General features: G+C 37.0%; 2 pseudogenes; one reads left to right on the plus strand and one right to left on the minus strand.

Moving 5' to 3' along the window:
• Positions 1-2894, plus strand: part of LOC101563932 — an 8747-nt pseudogene extending 5853 nt beyond the window's left edge.
• A 16812-nt stretch (positions 2895-19706) lies between these two features.
• On the minus strand, positions 19707-22688 carry LOC101564329 (annotated as a pseudogene).
• Between the last annotated feature and the right edge of the window lie 2155 nt (positions 22689-24843).

A 24843-nucleotide genomic window follows, 5' to 3' on the forward strand; every position in this document is an offset into this window, starting at 1 on the left:
GAAATAACAGAGATGAAAATAAGGAGAGTTATGTCTTGAAAACTTTAAAAGTTCCTATAGAGAAGCAAGAAGAAATCATTGCTATAGAGAAAACATAATTTTGAAGCTTTTTTTAATTTTTAGGACAGGGTGTACAGGGTCTCACTGCATAGATCAGACTCATAATGGTCCTCCTGTTTACAGCCTCCCAAGTGCTGGGATTGCAGGCACATGCCACCATGCCCAGTCTCAATGGCCATCTCATTGCACCCTGGAGGTGAGGCCAAAGCCAGCACAGCAGGCCTGGGGTCGAAATCTCATGCCTGCGCCTGCCTAAGCAGGTGCTTTGATCTGCTGAGCTATTTGGCTGGCTCTTGAAGCTTTCAAGAAACTTTATTCAATGGAAGAAAAATTCAGTAGCAGTAATGTTAATGATCTCTCTTTTAAGGTATAAATATTTTACCTCAGATACATTTCAAGGATACAGTAACTATTGAGAACTTAAGACCTTCCACAGATAACTTAGCTTCAAACATAATGATGAAACCTTCAGCAAAGTCTGATATGTTGACAATATTTACAGTTTTCTGCCTATGGCACTACGACATGTGATATTTTCATTTCGTACAGTAATTCTTGACAAATATAAAATTACTATTCTTGTTCTGAAGCATGGAGTTTTTGAAAACTGAAATGATAATGCCACTTTGTTAGGCAAATGAAGGAAGAGTTTCAGAAGTTACATAAAAGGGAAATGGCAATTACAAATGAACTTCAAACTTTAAAAATAGACACAAATATTTTAAATAATGATAAATATGACCTGTCCTTCATTGATAAAGCAAAATATATACTTTGTATTTGTACTAGGGATCAAGCTCAAGACCATGTGCTTGTTAGGCAGGTGCTGATAATGCTAGACTATCTCCCTAATCCAAACATTAATTTTATTGAAGTAAAATCTCAAATGAGAATTTAAATGAAGACATTAAATTAAAGAGAAGTAGAGGCCTTAGTAAAAACAATTAATCCCCCTCAGGCATGCAGTATCAAAATTCCATGTACATTTTTGTAAGAAACATAAAAATTTACCTAAGGGTGAAATACACAGGGGTAAAAGAATGAGGAAAAAATATAAAGACATACCTATTACTGGCAAGGATATTATAGACTCAAGGCTCCATTCCAGTGTTCCAAAATATGCACTATCATCTCATGACAAAATAAAATGTGAAAAAAGACCAAGAAACTCAGCCATTTGCAGTACAACAGAATCAGTTTAAGGATCAGTTCTCAAGAATGAGAAAACAGTCTGGGAAATCTGGGAGATGGCTCAGTAGAATAAATGCTTGCCTAGCGAGGAAGAGGAGGAGGAGGAGGAGGAAGAAGAGGAGGAGGAGGAGGAGGATGAAGGAGGAGGAGGAAGAGGAAAAGGAGGAGGAGGAGAAAACATCTAAATTCAGTTCTGTTACTGAGCAGTGTGTTGCAAAAATTCATGTCCTACAAAATTACCTGAAAGAAACTATGCAGATATAGAAAAAAAAAGTAACAGAACTGGAAAATGAGAATCTAATCATTAAAACCAAAGTGAACTTTCTTATCTTGACTAAACAATCTCTGATAAAGAAAATTGAGACTTATGAAAAACATCTTTAGATTGTGGTTCAGGAAAAGAACACTATTCATTCCAAGCTAAATAAAACAGAAGATAGTAAAGAATGTCTTAAAGAACTTAATATAATTAGTACATGTAATGTTCTCCAGAGCCAAAATAAAATGTTAGAAAATAAAATAATCAACTTTTCTTCAAGAACCAAAAATGATTGAAGCATTAGACCAACTAAAAAGTAAAGAACATAAAACTCAAAATGATATGGTGATTGTTAATAATGAAAATAATTGAATGAGTATAGAAATAGAAGCAGTGAAAACACATATTTGGTTGCTACAAGATGAAAAAAAAGTTAGAGAAGAAAATATGCCAACTTCTACAAGAAAAAAGTTCTCTTGAAAATGAAATAAAAGAAAGGCAGTTGGAAATCCTGAAGCTAAAGGAGAAAACAAGATTGACAAAAACTGAAAAAAGACAATTATTTAAATAATAGAAAATGTTAAAATGAAAAAGCCAATATTGAAACAACATTATAAGAATCTGCTGCTGCCAAACAAGTAGAAAAAGGAAAAGGAAACAGAATAATCAAACCTACCAATCTACCACAGAAGAAAATCTTTTGAAAGAAATTTGAAAAAGCAAAATCAGAAGCAAGTCTTTATCAAAACAACTTGTCAGAAATCAGCAAGAAATGTAAAATGTTATCTAAAGTGGTAATGGAAATTAAGACATAACCAGATTCTAAAGAATCAAATCAAGAAAAGTAGTTCTAAAGAACTTCTTTTTTTATGTGTGTGTGTGTGTGTGTGTGTGTGTGCGTGTGTGTGGCCAGTTCAGCCCACCAGGGGGCGGGGCTGGCTGGCATGTGGTGCTGGGGGATTGAACCGAGGTCCCTGTGCTTTGCTTAGCTTGTTCTAAGTAGGTGCTTTAGACCACTGAGCCATCTCACCAGCCCTAAAGAACTTCTTTAGAAGTTCAAAAAGAAGCTCTAAAGAAACAAGGAAAGAAAACATAAAATTTGAAAATAGCAGCGATAGCCTTACAGAAGAGAGAGTGCTTTTAGAGAACTAGGTAGGAAATATAGTATGAAAGTGATACCTTGGAATTTGAGATATGGGATCTTCAATGAGAATACTTGAGTTTAAGTGATAAAATCTGTAGTCAGAATTATGTTCTATTACAAATAGCTTACATTCCAAGAAGAGAGAAATTTAGACAGCTATGATACTTGTCAAGAACTTCTAGTCCTAGAACTAGGCCTTTAGCTCCTGATTTGAAAGGAATATCAAGAAGACTGTATTAACTGCTTCAACCCAAGTTATGTAAGTAAATATTTTATGTATTTGTTACAGGGTCTCACTATGCAGCTTGGACTCTTAGTGACCCTCCTGATTTCAGCCTCCCCAGAACTGGAATTATAGGCATTTGCCACCACTCCCAGTTTCTTTTGTTGGCTCTGCTTACCCAGGGGACCAGCCAACACATGCAGTGCTGGGAATTCAACCATGGTTCCTATGCTTGTCTAAGAAAAAGTAAGTAAGCAGGTGCTGTAAATAAATTTCTAAAGTCAGTGTTTCAAGAAAAAAAGTGTGGGCTTACTGAGACTCCCAGCTTTGGAGATTCTAATCTATGAACACTTGGTTTTGATGCTTTGGTCTTGTTGAGAGATTATGATGGAGTAAAACAGCCCATCTCATGGCCAAGAAGCAAAAGAAGAGAGAAGGGGTTGGAAGCCCAGTATTACCTAGAAGAGCAGGGCTCTACTAGGCCCCTCCTCCTGAAGGGACCTTTATCTCCCAGTAAGGCAAAACTGGTGGCCAACCCTTTAACATGGGCCAATAGGGACATTCGGCACCCAAGTCATAGCAGCATATATAGGAAACAGTTCTCAAATTTTCTTCAGTGGTCCTGCTCCCATCTTACTGGTCTTCAGTAGCTTTTGAGATCTTCCAAAAAGGTTAAACCTGAACATATCAAAACTTATATTTTGCAACCAGGCCACAATTCATCCATATAATAAATAAGGTAATTAGAAATAATGGATCCCTTCCTAACTCAATGCTTACATCTGACTTTAACTAACTGGAAGAAAAAGCAAGGAACAGCTCCAACTCCATGGTATATATGAGATGAGAGAAAAGTTATTTTACTTTACTTACAGAAAAAGAGGAATTCAACACTTCAGTGAACCAAGTTGAATATCAGATATTACACTACCAAAAGACATGAGAACAACTGTCTTTGGAAAAATAATGTGCTAAAGCCAAAAAACATGGCCACTCCTTACGTTTTGTAGAATTTAACTTTATCCTCCTCTCCCCATTGGCTGTTGTTATATTTTTCTCCTCTTTTTCCAATAGCCACACATCTAAAACAAAGGCCAGTCATTTTCAAATTGTTGCCACAAATTTCACCTAACTTCTTTCTCTAGCTTTCACAAGAGCTAGAATTGTAAAACAAACCTTTTCATGGTATACAGTTACATTCTTAATTATCAAGTTTAATGTGTGAGATTATTCAGTCTTAGGAGGAGAGATTGTGAGCTTTGATGAAAACCTCATTGGTTCATTTGTTATGACAGGAGAAAATCAAAATACAATAGAGGTGGAAGTTATTTAGCACTTAGAAGGAATGAGATGTACTATTCCTTTCCTAGAACTAGAACCGTCTAGCACTGTTATACATCATAATTTCCAATAATTGTTTCATAAAAGTTTAAGAGACAACAATTATTAACTAAAATAATTGTGAGTATTAAATAATTTACTCTACAGAAATATCCCTACTAGAAACAGAATGGAACTTTTCTGAGTGTCTTACTGAATTAATGTTATTCAAGTCCCTTCACTAAAAGGTCAATTCCCAGGAAAGAAACATCTAATTATTCAATCTGTTAGCCCTGCAGCCACCCTCTGGTGACAGTCCAGAGTGACAGTCTCACTTGCCCAAGAGAGAGGCAGCTTCTTGACCTACATGGCTAATGAGGAAAAGACACAACACTGCAAATGCAATATTTTTTGCTGGTTTTGAACCTGGTAAGTACTTCAATACTGAGTATTCTTTATTTCTATTTCCAGAGTCTGTACAATTTCACACAGCTTTAGAGAAGTCACAACTCCTTATATGTTCACCAACATTTTCCTCCCATACCTGCAGTTCAAAGTGTAAAAATTAAGCTTTTTAGAACATGTGCTTTTTTAAGGAATTGAATATGCCTCCAGACCTCATGACTGTGTATTTAATTTAAAGCACTTTCTGACATTTATTGGAGCACCAGAATTCAGACAGGTAAGGTCTGAATTTGCACTATCTGCACTTTCTTATCTGAGGTTGGACAAAGACGCTTCCTTTTGTTCCCTCAGACCATCAAGCCTGCTAACATCGCTACTGTCTGCACACTGGGGAGACCCCCCTCACCTCATCAATTGGATCATGGACTGTGTGCTGCAGCTGTTTCAAAGAAAGTTCAAGCTGGTGAAAACTGACCCTGACAAAAGCTGCACCATCCCTTCCTGGCAGGAAACTTTAAAACTAATGATTGGAGGGATAATTTTGTAGAACTTACAGGTTGGTAGTTCAACAATGAGGTGCTCAGTGAAGTACTCAGTATGTTGGAGTAGCCGAGTCCTTCGGTAGAACAAATTTCTAAAAAGAATTCACACTACCAAGATATTTTAAACATATATGAATTCTTTTTCTGTGTAGAATTTTTATTTCAAATATAAATTGTCATGAATTTTATAGTGTTGTTAAAAATAAAGACATTTCAGTGTCTGGAAACATAACTAGTGATATATTTGTCTCGACAGAAATAAGAAAATCACTTTAAGAATATATCTCATACATAGGAACACAAATACGTTTGTCCCTAAGTATTTGCAGAGGCCTGTTTCCAGGACACATGAGGAGTGCAAAAATCTGAGAACGTTTAAGTTTCTAACATCAAATGATAGATTATTTGCATATCACTTGTATCTTTTTGTATATTTCAAGCCAAGTCTACAATATTTATAATTATACTACAATGTGATGCTGTGTACATAGCTAATTGTGTTGTTTAGGGAAGCAGTTCTCAACTTCTTTGATGTGAAAGACGGTTTTCTGCAGATGGGGTAAGGTGGGTGCTTTCGTGATGCTTCAGAGGCGCTCTCAGCCTAGATTAACTGCACACACGCTGTCTGTAGGCATCAAGTGCCAAGAGAGTCTCATGTGCTCCACGACCTGCCTTTGCCGCCTGAGCTCCACCTCCTGTACTACAGATTTCTGCTGGTCTTTTATAAGGAGCAGTTTATGCTTAACTTTCTTTTCTTTTTATTCTTATTTTTTTCTTTCAATTTCTTATAACTTTTTGTTGTTTTTAAAAAATTATTTTAAACCAATTTTGCATGTTTATATCTGATAAGCTAAACTAATTTGACGATAACATCATGCAATACAACAACCATGTTTAAATTCCTATTACTTTGTTTAGTGAGATTTTTATCTTTACAATATTTGCTTTTTATTTTTTGTATTCTTTATAAAAATAAGTATTACTGACATGCCAAAAATAAAAATAGATATATAACAAAATTCACAAATTTTAAGTAACTTGATAAAGATTTTCATATGCATATACTTATTAATGAATCTCTTCCTCGGTTTATATATCTATGTATCTATACTTCTATCTATACCTATATCATCTATCTTTATCTCTAACCCTAATGCCACCTCTGCCTCCACCACCACATCCACCTCCACCACCATCTCCATCTCTATGTCTAGTCTATGTCTATTTTTATCTCTATCTCTATCTCCCTATTTCTATCTCTGTCTATATCTCTGTCTCTGTCTTTATATCTATCTCTATCTCATCTCTCTCTGTCTCTGTCTCTATCTGTCTCTGTTTCTCTCTCTCTCTCTCCCTAATTTCCTGACTTCAGAAATATCTCTTGTGTGAACACCTAGTAAATAACTTGTCTTAAAATAAATATTCTGATTCATGTTCTGATAAATAATTTTCCCTGTTTTAAAATTTATGTCTATGCATTGCCAGTGAAGTGGAAGACCCAATACTACTATGGGCTACCGGACTCTTTTAGAATATTTTGCTGAGTTCACACACCTATAATATTCAAATCACAGAACTAAACAAAAAAAGGGGATACAAATGAATGTACATTTTGTGTCTGTGTATTCAAAATGTTTAGGATAAATATATAGTTACATTCTCTTAATGAATACAGGGATTTGCTCTAATAGTGATTGTAAATAGGATATCATATCTGCACCTTATACACCAAATAACCACTAGGAAGGTAGTATGCAATGTGTTAATTATTGAAACTGTCCTACCAATTTGATTTGAAACTGTCTCATTGCTATTTGTTTCTCAAAAAAATTATGGAAAAATAAATAAATAAATTTCCTTCTATGAAGTAATATCCTCTGAACTCTTTTTGCCCTCTTTCATTCAGAATCTTTTTGAGATTTGTTCTTACAGTTGCAAAGGACATAATTTATTCTATTTATTTATAGCTTTCCAGTGTCAGAATATATGGTGGTGTGTGTGGTTTATGTTTTCCAGCAGTTCTTTGAGGGAAAAAATAAAATAAATAAAATAAAGAGCTCTGATCCACAGTGATGGCCAGAGTGTTTGTAACTACTCCTAGAATAGCCAATTCTGTGCTACCTGAATCAGCTTTCTAAAGACAGAGCTGGTAACCTGTAGCATCCTTTCTGCTATTACATATATAATAGTAGTATTGCTGCTATTTAGAAACAATTGGTCAGAAGGTCCTCAAAAATATAGAAAGTAGTAAACGGCAATAAAATAATGAAAAGTGATGAGCTATTACTCTGCTGTTGTCATTTTAAATAAAATGAACTTAATTATAACTATGATTTAACCATAATATGACTAATAAGCTAATTTACAAAATTCCTAAAATTTTAATAATCATTTGTTACGGTCTTTTATGAACTGTCATCAGTATGTAATACTACAATATCCTTTAACTTGTTCATTTATTGAACTGTTAATGAGTTTTTTGATTTTTATTAATTTTTGGATATGAAAAATAAAGCTGTTATGGTCATTGCTCCACAGGTCATTCTGGAGATGTATACCTGCATTTCTGATAGAGGCCTACTCACGATAAGATTTTCTGGGTCTGAGATTATATACATTACACTATACATTATATACATTACATTTTTGACATATACTGCAAAAATCTTTTCAAAAGTCATTGCATAAATTTACCTGCCTACTGAAAGTGAGAGTTTCCCCACATCTTGAGTGTTTCCTACTTTCAGCTTTTTGGTGAGACGTCACAACATCTTACTATTGTGAGTTTAATTTCCATTTCCCCAGTGACTAATGACACAGAAAATATTTTAATAGGTTTATGAGACTTCTGGGAATTCTTTTCATAAGTTCTTGTTTAGGTTGGTTGTTCACTACAGTCTTTAAGCTACTTTCTAGAATGTCTTTTTTTTTTTTTTTTTTTTTTTTGCAGAACCGCGGATTGGACTCAGGCCCTTGCGCTTGCCAGGGAAACACTTATTCCACTGAGCCATCTCCCTGGCCCCTAGAATGTCTTTTTACATGATGTCTTAGTTACTCTTCTCTCATTACTGGGACAAATACCTGACACTCAAAGTGAGAGAAGGAAAGATTTATTTAGCTCACAGTTACTGGAGGTTTAAAGACACTGGAGGAGAGGCTGGGGTGCTGCGGTATCCGGGATGACCCTCTCTACATCTCTGAGAAAGCACAGGTGAGCCAGTTTAAGGGTTCCTGCCTCTCTGGCCCTGCCCCTCAAGCCCTGCCCTGGTCCTCTGACTGTGCCCTTTGAGCCAAGTGCTGTCCCTCAAGCGGCAATTGCCCCGTGACTTACATGAGGCTTTGTGGGGACAACTAGGTACAAACGATAACACATGAAAAACTACTAATTTTTCACTTGCAAGTATCTCCTGCCCCTCCTGGCTTAGTTGTTCATGTTAATAATGATATCTTTCAAAAAGCAACAGTTTCTACTTTCAATGTAATTTTCTTAAGTTTTTCTTAATAATGCTTTGTGTTCTTTCTAGACCTTTACTCACCTCTAAGAAAGAATAAATTCTCTCATAGTTTCTTCTGAGACTTTCATTGTTTTATTATTCATGTTTAGAAATTGAGACAATAATTGGAAACAATCAATTCATATCCAGGTCCCAACCTATCACTTTAGTGTTATGTTCATTCAGCTTTCAATTCAGCTTTGCTCTGGTGACTGCTATGGTCAGAACATCTTGTGAGGTATACTCCAGATGCTATAATATTAAGTACCTTGTGAAACAATAGGCTATATCTTGTCCCAGTTAACTATGAGACTGCATGATAATGGAATTAAACTTTGGGTTGAATCTTGGCCATAGTCTAGGATTATTGTCTATGTTGTTTGCCTGGTGGCAGATCCATTGCTTTTCGAAGCTTTTGGCATTTACCTCTTTGGCCCCCCTTCTTTCTATTGCTCCTAGGTATTCTTTTGATTCCTTAATTTCTCTCTCTCTCTCTCTCTCTCTCTCTCTCTCTCTCTCTCTCTCTCTCTCTCTCTCGCCAGGTCAGCCCACCCTGGGGTCAGGGCTGGCACGGTATGCGGTGCCGGGGATAGAACTGTGGTCTGTGAGCTTTGATAAGCTTGCCTAAGCTGGTGATTTAGAGTGCTGAGCTATCTCACAAGCCCTTGGCTCCATAATTTGTCAAGTCTCTTAAAAGAAAAAGCAACGTTTGAAGGAGAATATTTTTGTCTGTGTTGTATGTTCTCTGAAGGCTTACACAGTGAATTATTAGTTTCTAAATTTGTTTTTGCTTGGAAAACTTTTAATTATCTTCTATAAGATGAGGAAACATCGCTTTTAAAGGATCATTTCCATCTAATGCAGGAAGGCACTCTCAGTCAATTCTGTTGCTATTTTAAAATTATATGCTTTTTAAAAGATACTAATTTCCTCATATGTTTAATAGCTTAGTGATTAAAAATGAATGCAGCATCTTCCAGGCCTAATGTCCTAGAAATATCATTATGCATTAGGTAATGTTAATAGATCTGGCTGAAAACATTAAGCATTTTGTTGAAGGAAAATGCTAAATCTGTATTTCCTCAGGCTAAAATTAACCTGTATATGTTTTCTTATCATATTTGATCTTATGTCATTGTAACTGATCAATTTAGTATTTAAGACAATTTTTTTTTAGTTTGGAAATTTTAACAACCAAATTACGTACAGCAGTTTGCTCTTTCCTTAGTTCCCAATATATTTAAGGTCAGTGTTTCTTATCTAAAGGACTAAGAATAATATGAGTTTGACTTTATGGCAAGTAAAATTAATTTACTTCTTTCTTCCACAACAATTCAAAAAATCATAATAAACAAAGAAATGATAGAATATTTGAGTCATTGCTACAAAATGCTGGACTACAACATTAATACTACTAAACGCATATGTGGGAATGTAACTGTTCTTGTTCCTGGACCAAAGCTATGGCTCCTTCTTTCTATAAACAAAAAGATGCTGCCTCTGAAGGTAAGCCTCCCAGGTACAACCATGTGTGGTGGGAATCTTGGGGTCAACTGGTCTTATCTTTGCACAATAGTAGTTCTCCAGAGGGAGAGCCAGTATTAAAAAGAACACAGTTTCTTTCTTCTCTGTAATGTGACCCCTGTCAGAATTGCTTTAGCCTTTAAGCATGAACTTACTCTTTGCAAGGACTTTAAGTTGTTGGATAATAGCATATTTTTCATTCATAATGTTATTTATAAAAACAGAAAGTTATAAGAGAATTATCGATTAATGTTCAAAATCTTGAGCTAAGGAATTCAACGAATGAGGTGGTATCAACATATAGATGCTAGAGGGTGGAAAATGTGAACAGCTGGTCCTGGGTTAAGAGTAGTCTTACATTAATCCTCCTTTGTCCCTCACAAAAGAGTATCATCTACCTGCTACTCATGTGACTTGGAAATTGTATCTATTGTATTGGCTTTTCTGTCACTGGGACACAATACCTGACAAGCAGAGGAAAGAAGAGAAGTTTAACTTGCCTCATGGTTTTAGGGAAACTGGTCTGTGATTGGTTGGCTCTGAGGTAGAAAGTTCATGGCCAAGAGGCCTCTTTGGGCAAGGCTCTCAGCAGTTGTGAAGCAGAGAAGAGGAACAGCACCAGAGAGGAAGAGGTGAGGGACTGACAAAGCTGACATGGCCACCTAAGCATGCCTAGAGGTTGCTTTCCTAATCCCCTAGAGTGTACCAAGCCCATCAAATCAGTAGTCAAGCTTAACCATCAATTATATGTTCCCATTTGAGTAATTAAATTTTAAAATTTCATTGTTATATACACTTCCACCTTGAAAAGACATGAGTCTTCACAGGTGGTGAATAATCGGGACCTACAGCTTGTTTAGTTGTTTTGTTTTTGTATAAGTATGATTTTTCCTGAAAACCAACTAAAATCTGAAGACATTTAAGGCATGGTAAAAGCAAGCAAGACTAGCAGAAGTGTAGGTATTGAGTTGCAAGATATGATGTATTTTCTACTTGTCACCATATCAAAGCCATCTGTTTAATAGTAGGGGACTTGGGGTTAGGACTCTTTAACAACAAAGAATTATTAGATATAGGCAATTTTAGGGCAAATAATTTATATCTTGTTGTCTAACAACATTGGTGCCAGGGAGAACTCCAGCATTGCTGGAAGTGGACAGATATTTACTAAATTATAGTTACCACATCAAATGAAAAGTATGGGGTATCACGCAGTTTTTTCCAGTGGGAAAGTATACATAGTGTAATAAATGGAATTACAGTTGATTTTTTAATGGGTAAATTTTATCTTATTTTCATTATTTTAAATATAGTAAGCTAACATCATTAAACATGGATATTTTAAAGCTTACTTAAGAACAATGAGTTTTCTTTCTTTTATTCAACCTTTTCTGCCTTAATTACTTTCTTAATGCTGGGAAAAATACTCACCATCTACTAATTAGAGGAAATGCTTATTTTAGCTCACAGTTGGTAGAGATTTCAGTCCACACTGAGCTGTTTACAGCACGGTGGTATGGCAGAGGGGCATAATAGAGGAGAAATCCTTCCTGGCAGTAGGAAGGTATTCATTCTTCTTGCATTTTTTATTCCATCCAGGCTCTAAAAATATAGGTAGGTGCCAACCACACCCAGCGTGGGTCTTCATTCTTTACGAAGACCACCATCCACACCGAGAGCTGTGTGAAACCAAATAGTGTGCTGATCCAGTATCACAAACCTATGATCTGGTCACTCTCAAAAGCCTCACCTATCAACACAAGAGGCTTTGGGAGAACATCTGCAAATAAGCCTTCCATTTTTCATTCCACACCCACTGCCAGCACTATATGGACCACACAGTTGGAATTAAAGGAAACACTGTGGGGGAAGGGGTTTGATTTGCTTTTAAGTGCTGTGCTTCTCCTGAGCAGTCTATCCCAGATGTACCCATCTATAACCTTGTGAGCACCCAGCATCTTGAACATTTCACTTTCCAGATTCCTTTTATGTCAGAAAAACACATCCAGTTGTGTAGAATCCATAGGTTCTCTCTGCTAAGAAGAAGTAGAAGATTTATTGCATGCAGGCTGTCACCAGGAAGTTCTGCTGAATACACTGGTACCTTCATTTTTGAAGGAAACATTTGGCAAAACTTTATTTTTTTTTGAACTCTCTATGTTTATAAATGTGACCGTGGCCATTTCTTCTGTACAAATATGAATGTTACCTTCTTTTCCAGAATTATATAATGAATTAAGAAGGGAAGTACCTCTTACTAAGGTATAGTGACCAAGGTCTCACACTCCATTTATTTTTGGAGAGGATTTCCTTTCAAAGTCCTGCTTGCTAAGGGAGGAGAAGTCAAAGATGTTCTTTGAACACTAGAAGCAAAGAAGGCCTTTGCCTCCAACTGATATCCATCACATTGGGTGTTTTCTTTTATTTTATCATCCTTAGAGATGAACCAATAGACTTCTTTTAGTCAGTATATTTGCACAAATATTCACTATAATAATTCTAATTGTATTCAAACTCATTAAATGAGATTTCTCCTTTAAAAGTCTACATTAAACAATAAATATGAGCCTGTCCAAACACTATGTTTTAAAAACTAAAGCCTCACAATGATCCTGAGACACATCAGCAGGTTTTTGAAACTAGCAGTTAATTGGTAGGATTCTCACCCTGACTAACTATATATGCTGATACCTGTGAACTAAGCAACTGCACTGAAGATAGCAATGTGTATTACTAGGGTCATGTTTGGAATGCCTGCATTCTGGTCTTCTAAAGATGTACTGCTTCTCATGTCTATCAATTACTGCTACACTGTCTCTTCATTAAATGTTTGTTTAAAAGAAGGGTAATAAATGAAAACAAGAGAAAAGAAAAAGATATCCTAGGAATGTCCTACCACAATGCTGTATATGGTTAGATTTCAAATTTTCTATGTAAAAATATGTAATTGCTTATTCCAATTATTAAAATATTTTTATATATTTTAAAAATATTTTTCTCTTTTTTTCTTCACATTTTGTAGCAACTTAAAGTTTCACATATCAATTCTTGGTGGAACATACCTGTTTTGTGCTATTTTTAAGATGTTTGATATTCATGCAGACAGTGAGGGTAAGCTCAACTGCCTATGTTATAGGGCAATGATATCATTAAGCTTCTCTTCTGGAGGGTTAAAAATTTAAATTTGCAGACCAAAAATTAGAGAAAAAGAAGGGCTGCAAGGACAGCCAACATTTTGGCCCTAGCCTTTCAAGGTCAGTGAGGACTCAGGATGTAGGACAACCTGTACTGTAACATCATGTAACTCAGTTTTGTCCAAAATTTACTGATGAAGGAGATTCGGGGGCCACAGAGGAAAGTGATTGATGATGTGGAGTGTGCCTAAGGAGAGTCACAGGGAGAGAAAACATTCTCTCAGGCTTTCACAGAGCAAATTGGCCAAGCAATGGCCATGACTCAGCCACACGGCTGACATTGGCAAAGGGTGCACAATCTGAGGTACAGGGTTTCAGGATAAAATTTGAGGGGATTTGACTGACTTTATCAGATTCAAAAGCTACAATTCTCGTTACATAGTTCTTGCTTTATCTTGGTATTAACCATCTAGCAGAAAAGTATAAAAATAAAGTACAAGAAATAAAGCCATGTTCCGTGACTCATCCACATGGCTGCACTGACAAAGGTTCTACAATCTGAGGTACGGGATCTCAAGACAAATGCTGAGGACATTTCACTGACCTTCTCAGACCAAAAAGCTACAACTCTTGTTGCATAGGTCCTGCTTTACCTTGCTCTTAACCATCCAGTAGAAAAGTGTGAAGACGAAATATAGGAAATAAAGCCATGCTGTTAAGTTGAGCTGTGGGGGACTCAGGTCAATAATTTCTGACATTGCCAGTTAAACAGAAGACCCAATGCTATTATGGGCTACTGGACTCTTTTAGAATATTTTGCTGAGTTTACACACCTATAATATTCAATAACGGAACTTAGAAAAAATGGGGTATACCGATGAATGTCCATTTTGTATTTGTGTATTCCAAGTGGATAGGATAGATATATAGTTGCATTCTCTTAATGAATAGAATGATTTGTTCTAATGGTGTTTGTAAATAGCTTCACAAGTCCACTTCATGTACAGCAATTAACCACTGAGAAGAATATATGCAGTGTATTATTTGTTGAAACTGTACTTCCGATTGGATTTGAAACTGTCTCATTGCTATCTGTTTATCAATAAAACTTTGAAAAAACAAAAAAAAGAAATAAAGTCATGTTAATATGCTGAGCTGTAAAAGGCTCAAGTCAACAACTTCTGACATTGCCCGTTTTATAGAAAACTCACTACTATTATGGACTACTGTATTATTTTGGAATATTTTGCTGAATCTACATATTTAAATGGTAAAACTAAACAAAAAAGGGCATACAAATGAACAACATTTTGAGTCTGTATATTCAAAATAGGATAGATATAAAGCTACATTACCTTAATTCAATGACTAGAAAGATTTGTCCTAATAGCATCTGTAAACAAGATATCATGTCTGCATCTTGTACATTGAATAGTCACTAAGAAAACAATATGAATGTATTAATTATTGAAACTGTCCTAATAATAGAATTTGAAACTGTCTCATTGCTATTTGTTTCTCATTAAAATTACGGGAAAAAATGAAACAAAAAGGAGAAAAATGCAACTTCAAATATTCATAACGTATAATGTTTTTCCTGATGAAAAAGAATTAATGTAAAAATGTGAAAATATAAACATAAATAATATATTTTTACTCTGTTTAGTAATACTTCTTGAGTAAAGAAAAAGCCTAAAATTCTAGAAATTAATATTTTATCCTCATAGTTTCTTAAACTAGACTTTCAAGCTGCCATATGAATGTTCTCCTTAAATAACTGAGATCTGTGGGGGTATAAACATTAAACCTATCCAGGTGTTATATAATAATTTCTAAATATGTCAAAGAGTCTCCTATTTCTCTTTGATAAGATTCATCTTTTGGAAAAATATTTTGCATTTTGTGTATGATAAAACTTAAAAAACATAGGGTAGAGATCTCATTCTGCACAAATGAAGACTAAGAAGGCTGGGAGAGAAATTCCTCAAAATTGTCAAGGGAAGAGTGATTTTTACTCTAATTTAATTCATATGAACTTATCAGAGGCATATGCAGATTTTGTTTGGCTAGAAGCTCATATAATATGAGGAACTGCTTTAAGAAATTAACAAAACCAAGGGGCTGGTGAGATAGCTCAGTGGAATAAGTGCTTGCCTGGCAAGCTCAAGGTTCTGAGTTCAATCCCTGGTACAACCAAAAAATAAAATAAAATAAAAATAAAGTAATAAAACCTGTAAGGTATAAGTATAGTAAAATTGAAAGTGAACATAGTAGTTAAACAATGAAGATGAGAGAAAAGAAAAATTATAGGAAAAAAAGGAAGAAGGGAAATACATGCAGGTACATATGCAGGATGCCTGAGATGATTGTACTCATAATTTCCATCAGTATTTTTGAAAATAGCACTTAATGTTTAGAATTTTCACCTTAAGTAACCCTGTATGCTGATATCTGTGATGTGAGCAACTACATCAAGGACAGCAATGTGTAATACAAAAGTCTTGCTTTGGGTGGGCCTGATAGCTCAGGGAACTAAAGTGCCTGCTTAGGCAGACACAGGGGCCAGGGTTCAGTCTTTGGGGGCTATGCTGGCCCCATGTCTGGAGTAAGGTGAGATAGTGATTGAGACTCAGTGTGGTGAGGCAATCCTTTAATCTCTGTGCTTGAGAGGCTGAAAACAGGAGGATCACTATGAGTACGGATCTGTGCAGAGAGACCCTTTATACCTTGTTCTAAATGCATTAAAAAACACTTTGCTTGAATACCTCTCATCTTGTTTTTCTAAATGTGTACTATTTCTAATGTCTTATCTATTATTATACCTTGTTTGAAATAAATTTAAAAAGACAAGGAAAAAATTAAGATTTCTTGAAAGCAAGCTCCAATATTCAATTATTTCCCTTATCTTCCATAACTATATCTGTTAATCTGAGCAACAGATTTGGCAATAAAAATCAGTAATGTAACAATCTGTTAATTAGCTACTCCTGCTTTGAAGATCTGTAACATGTGTTTCTATAATTGTTCTCTACATGTTCTATATATGTGTTTCTCTCCTTTTTTCTGTTTTGCTTCTGTTTTCACTCGTCAATATAAAATTTTTAAAAGTTAAACTGAAAAAGAACAATTATTAGATAATTTCTACAAATTTGAAAAATACTAATGTATAGAAAGGAAAAAATATAATTAAAAATTCTTGACATGGACACACAGAAATGAAATCTTATACATCTTTTTTCAGTAAAGGGATTTGTATCCCATAAAGCAGACAATACAAATTTTAGTTACATTTTTCAGGTTTTACTTATCTCAGTAAAAGTCTTCTTTTGGTTATGACCTCTGAAAGTCCTTGTGTGGAGATGAAGAGTGGTCAGACAAAGATGCAGACAGCCTTGAAGCTCATCCGTGGCTTGGCAGAGGAAAAGAAAGATGGACCGCGTGAAGCAGAGACTCTGTTGCACAAATTAACAGACTTGTAGCTCTGTAAATTCATTTCTCTACACTTTTTTTAAAATGAGTGGATGTTGTTACTCAGATCAGTGGTTTTTAGTTCGTTAGATTCATAAGTGAATGTAACATACTTCAATCATTTTCACCCCAGTCACCCTCCTTGTCCCACTTTCCTACATTTGTAATGTATTTTGACCATATCTATCCCCTTATGAGATTGAATTAAGATAGAGAGTAAGCAATTTTTTTTTTTTTTTTTTTTTAGAACTGGGGATTGAACTCAGCCCCTGCGCTTGACAGGGAAGTGCTTATTCCACTGAGCTATCTCCCTGGCCTCTAGGAGTAAGCAAACTTGAGCTTTGATCAAACAACACTTGATTATTCATCCTCTCTCTCTCTCTCTCTCTCTCTCTCTCTCTCTCTCTCTCTCTCTCTTCTCCCTAGTCATTACAGAATGGTAAACAATGGTCTGACATATTTTCTGTCCAAATTAGATGAGTTAATGACCTTCACACATGTTGTTATCAGGCCACTTTCCAATTCCCCCATGAATCCATGGAAAGATTGATCAAAGGTCTTTTGCATGAAGGCCATGATTAAGTTGTTTTGCTGTGTTTGCCAATGAATTACACTTCTGCTTATTCACCAGAACATGGGGACTTGTGGTTGTAATGTTATCTGGGCAAATTAGTTTTAAAAAGAATATCATTCTAACATTTTTTGGAATGCCATTTTAACTTAAAAGTTCTTTTATCTGTGTTGAAACTTTATTACAATATTATGAAGCAGAGCTCTGTAACAAAAAAATAATACATATTCGGGTTTGCGTTAACACCCAAGTAAGTCTGCAAGAATCTTAGTATAAGCCACTTGAAATAACTTTGGCATCCAGGAGACTGGAAACAATGGGCAAAATATATACTGAGGACTAATTCCTATATAGCTTATTATTTTGCATCCAGCTATCTCAATTTATGAACCAGTTAGTTGTACAAGTCTTTTAGGTCATCTCAGCTGAAATCTCAAAGGAATCACAGCAAAAGCTATAGAACAATCGAAAGACAAGTAAGGCTTCAGCACTTGTCGAAAACAAGTTGTAAGAAGGGGAGAAGCTGGCTTAGTTTCTCCTTGAGGCTATTGCTGGATCTTAAGTTGCACATGCACAGACCTGTTTCATAGTAGAACTGAGGAACAGCTCAATACTGAGTGAGCCTTTATTAAACTAGTAGGCATCAAAAACTACTTATAGTACTTCTTGTCCAGCAGAGAGATGAACAGCAAGCCTTCATTGGAAAATGTCTGTTTCTGCAATTCCTGCAAGGAACACAGAATGAGATCAACTGGACTTAGTACAGTGTTAAGGAAAGTGGCCTAGCACTCCACTGACAACTGTATTATGAAATTAACTCCTCCCGAAGACATTTGATAGTTGATGGAGGGAAAGCCTAAGTATGTACTAATGCAATAGGCCATAGTAGAGGTCTCCATCTGCTTTGATTAATTGGTCCTAGGCTAGACCTCAGCGATGCAATAATATGGGGTGACGAGTATGACAGTGTCCTAGTTCATCCACTGAAATAGACATACATAGTCTTTCCAAGAGCATTTGTTTTGTGCTTTGCTGAGCTCCACTAAACCTAAGCCCTACAGCTTCTCCAGTGGTAGAGTCAAAAGAGGGCTCAAAAAGCATCACTACTCATTAGGCAGTCCTTTAAAGAGGGCTAAAAGATCTTTTTATCTTTCTGCCAAATTAACAGAATGAGAAAGAAATGAAAGTAGGGACTTACAGCTGTTTGTCCATAGGCAGAATGCAAACTTATCCAGTATTTTCCAGTACCTCTAAGTTCCTTTGCCTTATACCTATGTACTCCAAGATTTTCATGAAAAGTTCAAGAACTCCTTGGGCTGGGCAGATAGTTCAGTAGCATAAACACTTGCCTAGTATGACCAGGCTCAATTCCTTGGTATGGGGCATGGCTCCCCTTGCCTGTCTCTATGATTTTGGTGAGAGCAAAATCAAAAACCTTTTTGGAGAAGGTAGGTACCTCATTAAAGTGTTTGGCATCCCTTCTTATTAGATGAAAAGTGCAGAAGCCAAAATTAAGCAAAAGAACACTGCCTCTACCCCATGCTTCCTCCATTTACAAACTGAAGTTAAAGGTGGTGCAAAGTCAAGTCTCAAGTGAAAGAAGCAGAGCTGATCCATACACCTCCTTTCTATACAAATTCTGGAACATTTTAGCAATTTGGGAACCAGATGCTTTGTTCGAACCCAGGGTCAGGTCATGAACCTGACAGATTCCAGTCCCAACAATTTAGGAAACATCTCAAAATAATTGATATTTTTCTATAGCATTTAAGTTTCATTTCTCACCACAGAAAAATTGCCTGTCCTAAATTCTATCCTAAGGACCAAAGTTGGTCTGATAAACTAACAATGTTTGACCCAAAGAAGCTGGGTTTTATGCAATAAAGAAAGAGACTGTAAACATGGTAAAGCACAGAAAGGTAAGGAAAGCAGAAATTTAAATCCAGATATGTAGAAGAGGCAGGAGCTATTCTGGTAAGACTTCTGATTGGTGAAATGCAGGAAAGCATTTTCAGGGGATGAGTGGAGCACAGAAGAGTAAAAATTTTCTAGGTTCTTGGAGGATGGAGGACATGGTCCAAGATGTGGAGCCCTCTGTTCATTGATTACCATCCTTACTCCCAAGATCATTGAAACAGGCACTCACCTATGTGGTCTGTAGCAGTTCGCACTGGCTTCAGGCACTCTACCAGCCAAAAGGGCACCCCATACCAGACAAGCAGGCCCAGGGATGACACAGCATCTTTGCTTGCCCTGGTCTGGGGAACACTGAAAACTTTCTGTTAGCTCACCTCTGCAAGGTGACCAACCCCGAGTCCCCGCCATCCTGGGCTAGATCTGTGTAAGGCACTGATGAAGTTGGTGCAAGCCCTCAGGATTGGAAGACATGGCCAGCTCAAATCACATACTGCTGTCAGTTGGGGCCTTTATTTGTGCACTTGCCACACTTAGTACAGGTTAACCATGTGTTCACACTCCAGCAGTACACAGTCAATGGGTGAGTCCATGCAGATCTTACACAAGTTCACTTTAAGCCAGGTGGCACCGCTGCCCCATTTTGATCGTCAGCACCACACACTAGATACTAGAGTCTTTTCTGAGCCTTGCACAGTCATGACATCCTCTCCATCAGTTCCAAATTCTAACATCAGCCCTCATAGTTGACAAAGTTGTGAGCCAGGATATGTTGTTGCTGCCACAGTTTTACGCCTTCAATGTCCTCCAAGTGAGTCAGGTCAGACTGCAAGGCCCTCCAGCCTTGGACAAAGCTGATTTCTGAATCAATGGACTAGGTCTCCTTGTGAACAGGTGCACTGGCTGTGTTCTCCAAGTAGATGAGCACCTCTTGCTCCTGACACAAATGACAAATAGCCTCCTGATATTCCTGAACCTGGGTCTGAGTAACAAAGGTGGCTTGAACAGGTGAAGAAGGGAGGCTGGGTGAGGTAGGAGGTACTGTGCTAGTGTGAGGCTGTGTCAGGGAGGCCTGCTGCTCAGGGAAGTCCAGGGATAAGGTGGGCATATGAGTCCTGGCCTCCTCAGAGATTACAGGCTACTGACCAAGTAGCAAGAACACAAGATCTTTCTCCCAGCACATTTCAGTAGAGATGTCATGGAGGATGAGTTAGTCCCTCAGATTCTTCACTTTCTTCTTTATGAATGCTTTCCTCCGAAAGGCTGTGGCTCTGAACCTTTGGCAGAGGAGACAGAGTTCTTCTCTTGGCTTGAACGGGTCATGCAGAAATGTTTCTTACAGTGCAAGGAGATCTCTTCAGGTGCTTACAAAGTGGACCAAACAGGCTTTGCAGCTGGGTTCCAAGCCTGCCGGGGAAGGGGAGGAACTGTACCCAGGTTTAGAATAGGCCTGTGCTTTGGCTCCCTTGTGTGTGGGGGGACTCATCAGGTGACTGTCCATCCAGGCAGAACCAGTTGCATCAGGTCAGCCAAATGATAAAATCTGCCTGTAACCTCAGCACATCTGTGAGGGGAAGAAAGAAAGGAGGGAGGTGAGAGGCTGGATCCAGGCTGTGGGTGCTGCAAGCACAGGGGCACAATGGGGGTGGTTTCCACATCCTTATTCCTGGGCCCAGGAAGCTGGGCCTCATTCCATCCCATCCCCAGGTAGTCCAGCCAGACCCTAAAAAAATGATGTGCTGTACAGTTATAAAAATGATTGTAATTATTTCAGTAGTGTTTGTTTTCTATCTTAGGGGATGTATTGTTGGCTAGAGTTTTTCTATTTTACTCTGGTCCATTTAATCAAGAGTTTTGAGTCCTGTTGTTAAATGATTGGAAGAAATGAAAGCTTGAAAAATTCCATTTGGAAACAATTTAAATCTCAGCGAGATGCTGATTGATGTTCCTAATACTAGTGAGTGGAACCTCAAAGGTCTGACAAAAGATGACCTCTCTGTTCAGAATGGAATTATTTTCACAAAGGCATCTCACTTTCTTTTTGCTAATTGATCCACAGACTCAAGGAAAAATTGGGATTAAAAATAACCAAAGCTACAATGAACTCCAGGCAACTTGTGTTTGAGTATATTTACATTATAGTCCAAGTTTTTATTGGTTCAAAATAAATCACCAAAAGTCCAAGAATGAAGAAGTATTTGAAAATCTTACAGAACATTGGTAATGATAAGTAGAGCAGTAGCAAGTCTAAGCTTAAATCTAATAAAATCCTTTTAAAAATGTTATTCACATTTGTGTTCAGGTCTACTAATGGCATTTTGCAATGGCTTTAGACTCAACTCTGTTAATGGTTTGGTTCACTAAAAAACAGAGAAAGATAGAGCTATAACAGTATGTTACTGTGTTTACAAATATATTTCCTATTCTGTTATTATTTGTCACAAAGGTGTTGAGGTGAAGTAAAAGCAGCATTACTACCCAGACCCTTATTTGCTTCCCAGTAGAGGGAAGGGAATAACACCTTCATAAAGAAAAGCAGATAACCAGTTTAAAATTTCCATACCATTTTACCAAGTATGGCTTGGAAATCCAAGGATTTCTAAACATTGGGCTTTATCTGCTGAGAAAAAATATTTGAAGTATAGCATGTTATTTCTTGTCACTGTGTTACAGAAAGAGACTGTTAAGAGTAAACTTTCAACCCCGGTTCTGGATCATGTATCTAAATCACAAGGACTTCAGAAACCCTTGTTTAATGAAGACACTGGGGAAGAGCTAGATCCAGCTCTGGGTAATGATTTGGAAAGAATCTTCATTAAAACTGGACCTATGTTTTCTTTTCTTTTCTTTCTTTCTTTTTCTTTTTCTTTGTATTTTAGGGAAGGATCTACAGGATAGTCAAGGTTTCTCTTTTAGATCAGACTCATAGTGATCTGTCTGCTTACAGCCTCCCAAGAACTGGGATTATAGAGATGCACCACCACGCCCAGTGTCAATTGCCATCTCAGTGTTCCCAAGTATGAGGCCTGCATGGCAGACCCAGGGATTGAATTCCTGGCCCCTGCACTTGCTTGCAGGTGCTTTAATCCACTGACCTATTTGGTTGGCGCAGGATCTACTTTTAAGGCAGGCTAAATCTGTGGGCAGCAATATGCAGAACAATTAGGAAGGTCAGATAAATGTGGCATGGGTAGAATTCCCTCCTTGGGTAGCAACTGAAATTAAGTCACTGGTGAGAGGTATTTTTTTTGTACCTCTTCAGTTGGGACTCAACCATTCAAGAGCAATCCTCTTAGGCATATACATTTACAATGGACCCTTGAGTTACAGTAGGCCCCCTACATGAACACTTTGGATTACAATAATAATTTTATGTTAACTTACAAGCAAAGTCTTGAATTATGACCTGAATGTAGGCTGCTTGTGCAATTGTATGCATGACCGATGAAGCCAGAAAAGCATATGTAAATGTATGTAAGCATCATTCTGTGCCCAGATGCATGTGTTTATGGATGTAATATCTGTCAGTGCTTTATATAGTTCTATGATTACTGCTATCAGAGTGGCTTGCTAAGACATAGAGAAGAAGCAAGGAAGGAAGGCAAGATAGAGAAAAATTTCAAAATCAAAACGAAAGAAATTATGTGACTAATGGCATTTCTGAACTCACTAATACGTACAGCATGTATAAATCCACTATCTTGACAGTGTTACAGAGAAGAGACTTGTATAAGGAAGATAGTGCTGGTAAAGGTTTTGCTCAAATTAATAAGTCATGATCAATAGGTTTAGATGAGGTAGAAACACTATTATTAGTTTAGAGAAATGAAAGACACATGACACATTATAATCTGAGTCTATAATTTGTAAAAAACTAGGGTCACAAATGTAGAACTCCTAAAGCATAATCCATTAATGAGTGATAGTGGTGAAACATTTCATGCCAGTAAGGCATTGTTTAAAAATTAAAAGTGGGAATGAGGGTTCATAGCATAAGTAGACTTGGTGAAGCAACCAGTGCCTATATAAGGGCTACTGAAGATTGCATACACCCCTTGGAAGCAATTACACGGATAAATGGCTTTGGCTCTCAGCAAGTTTTCAACTGTGATGAATCTGGTCTTTCCTGGAAGAAAATGTCCAAGTGAACACATATTATGCAAGAAGAAAATAAAATCACACATCACAAGCCTATTAAAGACAGAGTAACATTGCTGTGCATATCAACATGAGTGGTGACCTCAAGACAAAGCTTCTTGGTTTATCACTGTGTGATTCCTAGTGTTCAGAAAACATAAAAATCACAAAGAATAACCTAAGGATCATATGTAGAGCTGATACAAAAGCCTGGCTAACAAGAGTACATTTTCTTAAGTAGATCTGGGAGGCTTTCTGTCCTACTATTAAGAAATATTCAGAGGAAAAAGGTTTACCACTCGAGGTCCTCCCCACTATGGACAGTGCCCTGCTCACCCATAAGAGTTAGAAGAATTGGCTGAAGAATGTGCTTGGCTCTCCATGGAGTTCCTCCCACCTAATACTGCTCCTCTACTTCACCCTGTGTATCTGCATGTTATATCTAACTTTATGAGGTTATACAGATGGTCTCAGATACAGATTTAACCCTTTAAGAGTTATGAAAAGAACATTACAATAGCATATCCTGTATGTGGTTAATTGAGAAATCCTGGGCCAGTGTCTTCCTAGTATACTGAGATTTGCCTGGAAGAAAGAAATAGGACCTAAAATCATATAAGAAAGAGACTTATAGAGGAGAGTGAGCCTTCAGTTGACACTATTGTCATTATACTAGGGTCCAATGGCTTTCAGGTAGGCACTATCAATGTTGAGCGACTGGTGGAGGAGCACTCAAAGGAGCTGTCTACAGAGGAATGTCAGCAACTTCTGGCTGAGCAACAGAACAGTAGCTGCAGAGCTTTCTGAAGAGGGGAAGTGTCACCGATCAGTGCAGCAAAGTTCTGAAATTAAAAAAAAATGCTGCCAAATTGGAGAGCTACATATATTTGTAGAGAAGATCCATTTAGAACAAAAACATTCACTTGTTTAATGACAATGTCATGTCATCTTACAGAACAACAGTAAAGAAAAGACAGATATAGACAACCTTAGAGCAATTTTTAGTTCTGAAAAGCTTGAGATCTAGTGTGTCAGAAGCAGGACCTGTGGACTATAAACTTTCCCAATGAGAAAAAGGACAGGAGAACCAGATTCCTTACATTCTCATGGAAGGGAACTCTCCTTCCAAACACTAACCACCTTCCATTTCATCTGCCCTTCCTTCAAGTTGAATGTGTCAACTTCAAAGGTGAATACAGGATCAAATTGTTGTTTCTGGTAAACCAGGCTCATTTAAAAACTACTTGGTGTTTAGATCAGAAAACTATTTTCTGGAAAGTTATGCACATTATACCCACCTTTGTTATTATGAAAAGGTTAGTGGGTGCTTTGGGAGGTTTGGAATGCATTATGGGCATTTCCGTTATTTCTTATGGGAAAAATACTCTTTATTTACAATCAACTTGAGTTACAATCAGCCTTCCCAAATGAATTGAGCTTCTATGGGATAAGGTTTT

Source organism: Octodon degus, unplaced genomic scaffold (assembly GCF_000260255.1).
Source record: "Octodon degus isolate 3935 unplaced genomic scaffold, OctDeg1.0 scaffold00473, whole genome shotgun sequence".
NCBI classification, from domain to species: Eukaryota; Metazoa; Chordata; class Mammalia; order Rodentia; family Octodontidae; genus Octodon; species Octodon degus.